At 55.8% G+C, this 9585-nt stretch overlaps 1 non-coding gene across 1 annotated transcript; it reads right to left on the bottom strand.

Moving 5' to 3' along the window:
- Nucleotides 1-8194: 8194 nt before the first annotated feature.
- On the bottom strand, nucleotides 8195-8265 carry TRNAG-GCC. Its single transcript has one exon. It is a non-coding gene; the product is annotated as a tRNA-Gly (tRNA).
- Nucleotides 8266-9585: the final 1320 nt, after the last annotated feature.

Below are 9585 nucleotides of genomic sequence, written 5' to 3'. Positions count from 1 at the left end.
CTCCCTGTTCAAAACACCCGTCTCATTTCCATCCTCCATTTCTCTAGCTTCAGCTTCTAGCCCATGTTCTTTGCTAGATATTAAATATTTGCTCCCTGGGTACTTACATTTCCGTTCTCTGTGTGACGGCAATGCAAGAAAAGCTAGCTCGATTTTTTCAGCGGGCAAAGGGGACATTGGAGAGGCAACCGCAAGAAATCAGGGAGGTGTGAGAGACAGCACTGGATGGCAGCCGTGAATTCTGCTGCAGCTGGCTATCCCAGGCCGTGTTAACTCCGGCCCTTCGTTTTCAGTTTAAACTGATCTTGACCGGAAAAAATCCTGGGTTTTACCAGAACTATTATTCAGGATTTTCCCCATTTTCACCCTACTTTTGTACCATTCAAATCTATCCCCCCCAAAAAAGTAACTTGCTTTGCTAGGAAAATGCAACACACGGCATGAGACAGGTGTGGTTACGGTAACACATCTCTGGCCACGTCTACACTACAGCATAAAATCGAAATTATTAAAACCGGTTTTATAAAACTGGTTTTATAAAATTGATTTTACACGTCCACACTAGGGCACATTGGTCCATGGTCCTGGGCTACCATCGATTTCCGGAGCGGTGCACTCTGGGTAGCTCAGTAAAAGAATGAGACCAATAACTTCGATTTCCGTCCACACTAACCCTAAATCGATATAGCAATATTGATTTTAGGGTTACTCCTCTCGCTGGGGACGAGTACAGAAATCGATTTTAAGAGCCCTTAAAATCGATTTAAAGTGCCTTGTAGTGTGGACGGGTACAGCGTTAAATCGATTTAACGCTGTTTAAATCGATTTAACGCCGTAGTGTGGACCAGGCCTCTGTGTGTAGATGAAACGCTGCCTGCTGTAGCAAGCAAGCCTGGATATTAGTCACAGAATCACAGCCGATCAGGGTTGGAAAGGGTCTCTGGAAGTTTAGATTTGAAATTAGACGAAGGTTTCTAACCATCAGAGGAGTGAAGTTCTGGAACAGCCTTCCAAGGGGAGCACTGGGGGCAAAAGACATATCTGGCTTTAAGACTAAGCTTGATAAGTTTATGGAAGGGATGGTATGATGGGATAGCCTAATTTTGGCAATTAATTCGTCTTTGATTACCAGCTGGTAAGTATGCCCAGTGGTCTGTGATTTGATGTTAGATGTGGTGGGATCTGAATTCTTTCCTGAGTGCTGGCTGGTGAGTCTTGCCCACATGCTCAGGGTTTAGCCGATCGCCATATTTGCGGTTGGGAAGGAATTTTCCTCCAGGGCAGATTGGCAGAGGCCCTGGAGGGTTTTCACCTTCCTCTGCAGCGTGGGGCATGGGTCACTTGCTGGAGGATTCTCTGCAGTTTGAGGTCTTCAAACCACGATGTGAGGACTTCAATAATTCAGACATAGGTTAGGGGTTTGTTACAGGAGTGGGTGGGTGAGGCTCTGTGGCCTGCGTTGTGCAGGGGGTCAGACTAGATGATCATAATGGTCCCTTCTGACCTTAAAGTCTCTGAATCTATGAGGTCATCTAGTGATCCAACCCCCTGCTCAAAGCAGGACCAACCCCAACTAAATCATCGCATCCAGGGCTTTCATAGAATCAGAGAAGATCAGGGTTGGAAGGGACCTCAGGAGGGATCTAGTCCAACCCCCTGCTCAAAGCAGGACCAATCCCCAACTAAATCATCCCAGCCAGGGCTTTGTCAAGCCTGACCTTAAAAACCTCCGCGTCTAGGAGGTACACACAGTAAGCAAAAGGGCGGGGACAGGCTCTGAGGTGGCATTGTGTTTTGAGTTCTGGTTTAGTTCGGCAGGAAACCTCAATGAGCTCCCATCATCGAAGTATTAATCTACTGGAGGCTCTTCAACCACCCAAAACCATCATTTTTAGCACTGATTTTTTTGGCCAGGAGGCTTAATGAACCCTGATAAATCCCTGGAAAAAAGTAAATACAATAAAACCCGAAAACGAAGGGCCCTAATCGTATCACTGCAGCTCAGCTGCGTGCACAGAAGATCTCTTCTTCCTGATGAGGCCACCAGCACGGCCTACAGGAATTCCCGCTACAGCTTGGCAAGCCCAGGGATCCAGGCACCAGAGAAAGGATCTGGGAGGCCCAGTGGATTGGGGAGCATGGTGTTACTCGTGCGTGGTGCATGAACCCTGCAGTTTGGGAAAGCGAGCCCCTGGCCCCGCTTTCCACCGGAGGCCCCTCCCGTCCCTCACCCCTTCCATACACCTCCTCATCTGCCAGATCCCTGAGCGCCCCTCCGCCCCAATGCATCTGGAAGAGCCCCAAGCACCAGCCTGCTGGCTTTGGGGGAGAGAGGCAGCGTGGGTGGGGCCACGGGCTGGGTTTGGGGAGGCCTAGCCTCCCCTCCCCTATAATACCTGCTGCCCACGGGGGTTACTGGGGTTGACTGGGCTGGTATTAGGGCCACCTGGGGAATGAGCAAAGAACAATCCGCTCACACTCCCGCCTGCTTCTGCTAACCGTGTAGGTTAGCGATTTCATCCCTGCTCGAGCTATAGGCGATCCTCTCACCCTCTAAGCGATCGCAGGGTCTGAGCAAGGGTCCCCCTAACACGGAGAAAGAGACAAGGCCCGTGGAACAAAGTGGGAGTCAATTTCAGACCCTTTAACAGGGAGGCAGGGTGAGAGACATGCGGCCCACCAGGCCACATCTAGTGCCAGGACAGCAGGTCCAGCTCCTAGGCGGAGGGGAGATGGGGGCTCCGTGCGCTGCCCCCACCCTGAGCGCCGGCTCTCCCCTACCATTGGCCGGGAGCCGTGGCCAATGGGAGCTGGTGGAGCAGTGCCTGTGGGTGAGTGCAATGCACAGAGCCTCCTGGTGCCCCCGCCTAGGAGCCGGACCTGCTGGCTGCTTCCGGGGGGCAATGTGGACTCAGGACAGGCAGGGAACCTGCCTTAGCCCTGCTGTGCCAGTGACCGGGAGCCACCCAAAGTAAGCCCACCATCCATCCTTGAGCCCCCCCGAACCCAGACCCCCCCCTACATCCCTCATCCTTGGCCCCATCCCAGAGCCTGCACCCCCAGCCAGATCCCTCACCCCCTCCCACACCCTGACTCCCTGCCCCAGCTTGGAGCCCCCTCCCACACCGTGAACCCCTCTGCCTCACCCCCCAGCCTGGAACCCCCTCCTGCACCCCAAACCCTTCATCCTCAGCCCCACCCCAGAGCCTGCATCCCCAGATGGAGCCCTCACCCCCTCCCACATCCCAACTCCCTGCCCCAGGTTGGAGCCCCCTCCCACACCCTGAACCCCTCTGCCTCACCCCCCAGCCTGGAGACCCCTCCTGCACCCCAAACCCCTCATCCTCAGCCCCACCCCAGAGCCTGCATCCCCAGATGGAGCCCTCACCCCCTCCCACATCCCAAATCCCTGCCCCAGGTTGGAGCCCCCTCCCACACCCTGAACCCCTCTGCCCCATCTCCCAGCCTGGAGTCCCCTCCTGCACCCCAAACCCCTCATCCTCAGCCCCTCCCCAGAGCCTGCATCCCCAGATGGAGCCCTCACCCCCTCCCACATCCCAACTCCCTGCCCCAGGTTGGAGCCCCCTCCCACACCCTGAACCCCTCTGCCCCACCCCTCAGCCTGGAGTCTCCTCCTGCACCCCAAACTGCTCATCCCCAGCTCCACCCCAGATCCTGCACCCCCAGCCAGGTCCCTCACCCCCGCCCACATTCCAACTCCCTGCCCCAGCCTGGAGCCCCCTCCCACACCCTGAACCCCTCTGCCCCATCCCCCAGCCTGGAGTCCCCTCCTGCACCCCAAACCCCTCATCCCAGGCCCATCCCAGAGCCTGCACTCCCAGATGGAGCCCTCACTCCATCCTGGACCCCACTCCCCTGCCTCAACCCACAGCCCCCTCCCACACCCTGAACCCCTCTGCCCCACCCCTCAGCCTGGAGTCTCCTCCTGCACCCCAAACTGCTCATCCCCAGCTCCACCCCAGATCCTGCACCCCCAGCCAGGTCCCTCACCCCCTCCCACATTCCAACTCCCTGCCCCAGCCTGGAGCCCCCTCCCACACCCTGAACCCCTCTGCCCCATCCCCCAGCCTGGAGTCCCCTCCTGCACCCCAAACCCCTCATCCCAGGCCCATCCCAGAGCCTGCATCCCCAGCCAGATCCCTCACCCCCTCCCACATCCCAACTCCCTGCCCCAGCCTGGAGCCCCCCTCCCACACCCTGAACCCCTCTGCCCCATCCCCCAGCCTGGAGCCCCCCCTGCACCCCAAACCCCTCATCCGAGGCCCATCCCAGAGCCTGCACCCCCAGCCAGGTCCCTCACCCCCTCCCACATTCCAACTCCCTGCCCCAGCCTGGAGCCCCCTCCCACACCCTGAACCCCTCTGCCCCACCCCCCAGCCTGGAGCCCCCTCCTGCACCATTCCCGGCCCCACCCCAGAGCCTGCACTCCCAGATGGAGCCCTCACTCCATCCTGGACCCCACTCCCCTGCCTCAACCCACAGCCCCCTCCCGCACTCTGAATCCCCCATCCCCACTTCCTAGCCTGGGCCTCCCCCCCGCACTCCAAACCCATCATCCCTGGCACCACCCCAGAGCCTGCACCCCCAGCCAGAGCCTTACCCCCCCCACACATCCCAACTGCCTGCTCCAGTCTGGAGCCCCCCTCCCACACTCTGAACCCCTCATTTCTGGCCCACCCGGGAGCCCGCACCCCTAGTTAGAGCCCACGCCCCCTCCCACACCCCAACCCCCTGCCCCAGCCTGGTGATAGTGAGTGAGTGTGGGGGAGAGAGAGCCACTGAGGGAGGGGGGAAGTAGTGAGTGGGGGGGGGCTTCAGGGAAGGGGCGGGGCCAGGGTATTTGATTTTGTGTGATTAGAAAGTTAGCAACCTGTGTGTGTGTGTATAAAAGAGTGTCTGTTTCAAGTTAATGTGGTTCTGGTATGTGAGCGTAAGGATGTGTGTGTTTATGAGTGTTTGAAGGTAGGGTGTGTGAGGGGAAGTGTGTGTTTTGCGTTGGCATGCATCTGAGGGGATGTGGGAGTGTTTTGTGTTAGTGTGTGTCTGAGGGGACGTGGGTGTGTTTTGTGTTAGCCTGGGTCTGAGGGGACGTGGGTGTGTTTTGTGTTAGTGTGTGTCTGAGGGGACGTGGGTGTGTTTTGTATTAAGTGTATGTCTGAGGGGACGTGGGTGTTTTTTGTGTTAGCGTGGGTCTGAGGGGACGTGGGTGTGTTTTGTGTTAGTGTGTGTCTGAGGGGACGTGGGTGTGTTTTGTATTAAGTATATGTCTGAGGGGACGTGGGTGTTTTTTGTGTTAGCGTGGGTCTGAGGGGACGTGGGTGTGTTTTATATTAAGTGTATGTCTGAGGGGACATGGGTGTTTTTTGTGTTAGCGTGGGTCTGAGGGGACGTGGGTGTGTTTTGGGTTAGCATGTGTCTGAGGGGACATGGCTGTGTTTTGTGTTAAGTGTGTCTGAGGGGACATGGCTGTGTTTTGTGTTAAGTGTGTCTGAGGGGACGTGGGTGTGTTTTGTGTTAGCGTGGGTCTGAGGGGACGTGGGTGTGTTTTGTGTGTGTTTGAGGGATGTGGGTGTGTTAGTGTGTGTCTGAGGGGAGGTGGGTGTGTTGTGTTAGTGTGTGTCTGAGGGGACGTGGATGTGTTTTGTGTTAGTGTGGGTCTGAAGGGACATGAGTGTGTTTTGTGTTAGCATGTGTCTGAGGGGACGTGGGTGTGTTTTGTGTTAGTGTGTGTCTGAGGGAACGTGGGTGTGTTAGTGTGTGTCTGAGGGTGCGTGGGTGTGTTTTGTGTTAGCGTGGGTCTGAGGGGAAGTGGGTGTGTTACCATGTGTCTGAGGGGACGTGGGTGTGTTTTGGGTTAGCATGTGTCTGAGGGGACATGGGTGTGTTTTGTGTTAGGTGTGTCTGAGGGGACATGGCTGTGTTTTGTGTTAAATGTGTCTGAGGGGACGTGGGTGTGTTTTGTGTTAGTGTGTGTCTGAGGGGACGTGGGTGTGTTAGTATGTGTCTGAGGGGACGTGTCTGTGTTTTGTGTTAGCGTGGATCTGAGAGGACGTGGCTGTGTTTTGTGTTAGGTGTGTCTGAGGGGACATGGCTGTGTTTTGTGTTAAATGTGTCTGAGGGGACGTGGGTGTGTTTTGTGTTAGTGTGAGTCTGAGGAGATGTGGGTGTGTTAGTGTGAGTCTGAGGGGATGTGGGTGTGTTAGTGTGTGTCTGAGGGGACGTGGCTGTGTTTTGTGTTAGCGTGGATCTGAGGGGACGTGGCTGTGTTTTGTGTTAGTGTGTGTCTGAGGGGACGTGGATGTGTTTTGGGTTAGCATGTGTCTGAGGGGACATGGGTGTGTTTTGTGTTAGGTGTGTCTGAGGGGACATGGCTGTGTTTTGTGTTAAATGTGTCTGAGGGGACGTGGGTGTGTTTTGTGTTAGTGTGTGTCTGAGGGGATGTGGGTGTGTTAGTATGTGTCTGAGGGGACGTGTCTGTGTTTTGTGTTAGCGTGGATCTGAGAGGACGTGGCTGTGTTTTGTGTTAGGTGTGTCTGAGGGGACATGGCTGTGTTTTGTGTTAAATGTGTCTGAGGGGACGTGGGTGTGTTTTGTGTTAGTGTGAGTCTGAGGAGATGTGGGTGTGTTAGTGTGAGTCTGAGGGGATGTGGGTGTGTTAGTGTGTGTCTGAGGGGACGTGGCTGTGTTTTGTGTTAGTGTGGATCTGAGGGGACGTGGCTGTGTTTTGTGTTAGCCTGGATCTGAGGGGACGTGGCTGTGTTTTGTGTTAGCGTGGATCTGAGAGGACGTGGCTGTGTTTTGTGTTAGCGTGGATCTGAGAGGACGTGGCTGTGTTTTGTGTTAGCCTGGATCTGAGGGCACGTGGCTGTGTTTTGTGTTAGCGTGTGTCTCAGGGGCAATAGTGCTGGGGGTTGGTGTGTTCACTCTGTGTCTGGTACAGAACAGGTCTGACTCCAGATTTTCCCTTCGCTCCCTGGAGCAGCTGCTGCCTGACCCTGAGACAAGCTGCAGCCCAGCCCCTTAGGGGCCATGTGGCCCAGACCCCCCCTGGGACTGGGAGTGTGTGGGGAGCTGCCCCCCTTCCTGGACAGGGGCTTCTCTTCCCCACCCCGGGGGCTCCAGGTGTCAAGCCTCTTGGGCTCCCTTTGGAGCAACCTTGTCACTTGTAGAGGTTGGATCAAAGGGGGGGGGGTTGACACGCAAGTTGGGGTGGCCTTTCCCAGGCTCCCAGCGCTAGGCCTGGGGGGAGCGGGAGACTTATGCATGTGTGTGTATGTGTGTGGAACGACACACACTGCACGGATATATCCAAAGGTGGTGTGAAGGTGTCTATTTGCAGGGCACCTCACCCCATGGGACCAGAGCCCTGCCCTGCAGGGGTATCCCCACACAGAGGAACCCCTCCCAAGGGCTGGCTGTAGCTCCCCTTGGATCTTCTGCCCTGGTGGAAGCTGGCATCTTCTGGCGCAGGAAACGCAGAATCATAGGACTGGAAGGGACCTTGATCCGGTTCCCCTACACTCAAGGTGAGACTAAGTATTTAGAAACCAGGGCTAAGGTTTTTAAGGCCAGGCTTGACAAAGCCCTGGCTGGGATGATTTAGTTGGGGTTGGTCCTGCTTTGGGCAGAAGGTTGGACTAGATCCCTCCTGAGGTCCCCTCCAACCCTGATCTTCTATGATCTATAGACCATCCTGGACAGGTGTTTGTCCAACCTGCTCTTAAAAATCCCCGATGATGGAGATTCCACAACCTCCCTAGGCAATTTATTCCAGTGCTTCACCCCCCTGACAGGAAGTTTTTCCTAAGGTCCCACCTAAACCACCCTTGCTTCTCATCCTGTCCTCAGCGGGGATTGAGGAGAACAATTTAGCTCCCTCCTCCTTTTCTGGAGCTGAATGGGGTGGCCAAGTTTGGGGAGAGAAAACCCAAGTAAGGGGGAGTGAAAAATAAGAAATATTAGGAAAGGAAGAGAAAATAGGAAAGCAAAAACCTGGGGAAGATGGAAAGACAGAGGAAACCCCCTCAAGGAAACGTGAGAAAGAAAGAGGAAAATGAGAAAGACAGAAGTGAGGGAAGCAAGAGAATAAAAGGAAAATCAAGGGGGAGGGAAAGCAGAAGAAAAATACAGAAAGAAGGGGAAGCCATTGGGGTTGCCCCAAAAATTGGGCCCTTGCACTGGCCGGGAATCGAACCCGGGTCTCCCGCGTGGCAGGCGAGAATTCTACCACTGAACCACCAATGCTGCAGCTGTTGGATCCCTCAGCCCTGCAGCTTCCACACCTATTGTGACAACTCTGCTTCCTTTGCACACGTGTGGGGCAAACTCTTTCCCCGCTGACTCTGCAAAGCTTCCTGCATTTGGGTTTTGTTTTCTCCCCAGGCATCGGTGCCCCGGCGGAAAACATTCTGCCCTCCCCACTGGGCTGGGGGATGCTGGTGTTACTGGGCTCAGACGCAGCTGGGTAAGGGATTTGCTGCATCAGAGCATTTGAGGGGGGTAGAAGGAAGAATCAGCCCCCCCTTGCCCAGCTTTCTTGGAATCACGTTTTCCTTGGGCGGGGAGATTTTTGGCCCCTCGCATCTCCCAGTCACTTGTTGGGGGTCTTTTTCTTTCTCCCCCCAACCCCCTGTCCCCACAACGCCAGAGGATCGCACCAGCTTTCACCCCCCACAGAGGATCCCTGAGGGAGCCCCTGGCCCACACAAAGTTTCTACAGCCAGACCCTGGGGCCCAAGCTGGAGGGGGTGTCTTAAAGGGGGGGGGTTCTTGTAGGGCAGGGCTCTGTGCCCATGGGGGGGAGCCTGGGGACCCTACACATAGACACCCTCAGGGAATCATTGCAGCCCCCCATGCCGGGAGCTTCCCCTGCGGTTTCCCTCCCGCCCCCCCCCCCCAGCGCAGCGGGGGGAGCCTGGGAACGCCTGCCAGGCGTGTGCGTGTCAATTTCCCCCCTTTGATCCGGCCGCCGAAAGTGACACGATTGCTCCAAAGCGCCCCAGGCTTCACACCCGGAGCCATCAAGGGGGGCAGGGAAGGGATCATTTGCTGGGGGTCCAAGGGGACAATTCACCCCCCCTCAGTCCTTGGTTCTCCTCCCCACTTTTCATAGGTCTGTCTGGTCCCCCCCTCCACCTCCCCAAGTCTTTACAGGCCGCGATATAATCACCGGTAAAATCTATAGCCTGACACAACTTCCCCCCCCCCCCCACCGCCCAGGAAGTTTTCTGAATTAATGCCAAGGGCCCTTTGGGGCAACCCTGTCCCTGGGAGTGAGACAGAGAGAGAAAGCAAGAAAGAAATAAACCCAAGGAAGGAAGAGAAAATCTGAAAGAAAGAAAGAAAGAAAGAAAGAAAGAAAGAAAGAAGGAAAGAGCCGAAGCAGACTGCTAGGCAGACAGAGGGGGCCTGAGTTTCTACTTTTCCCAAGATCAGGCACCCTGCACAGCCAGTTAAAAACAGTCTCCACCCTCCGCCCTCAGCCTTCTTCTGTCCTAGGGGCCATGGGGCAAGTGTGGAAAATCCGGGCATGGGGGAGGGTTTCATTGTCTAGATAAGGCAAAG

This window comes from Gopherus evgoodei, unplaced genomic scaffold, assembly GCF_007399415.2.
Source record: "Gopherus evgoodei ecotype Sinaloan lineage unplaced genomic scaffold, rGopEvg1_v1.p scaffold_43_arrow_ctg1, whole genome shotgun sequence".
Taxonomy (NCBI): domain Eukaryota; kingdom Metazoa; phylum Chordata; order Testudines; family Testudinidae; genus Gopherus; species Gopherus evgoodei.
Note: the sequence above shows the minus strand (reverse complement) of the source record. Positions and strands in the feature narration are given on the sequence as shown.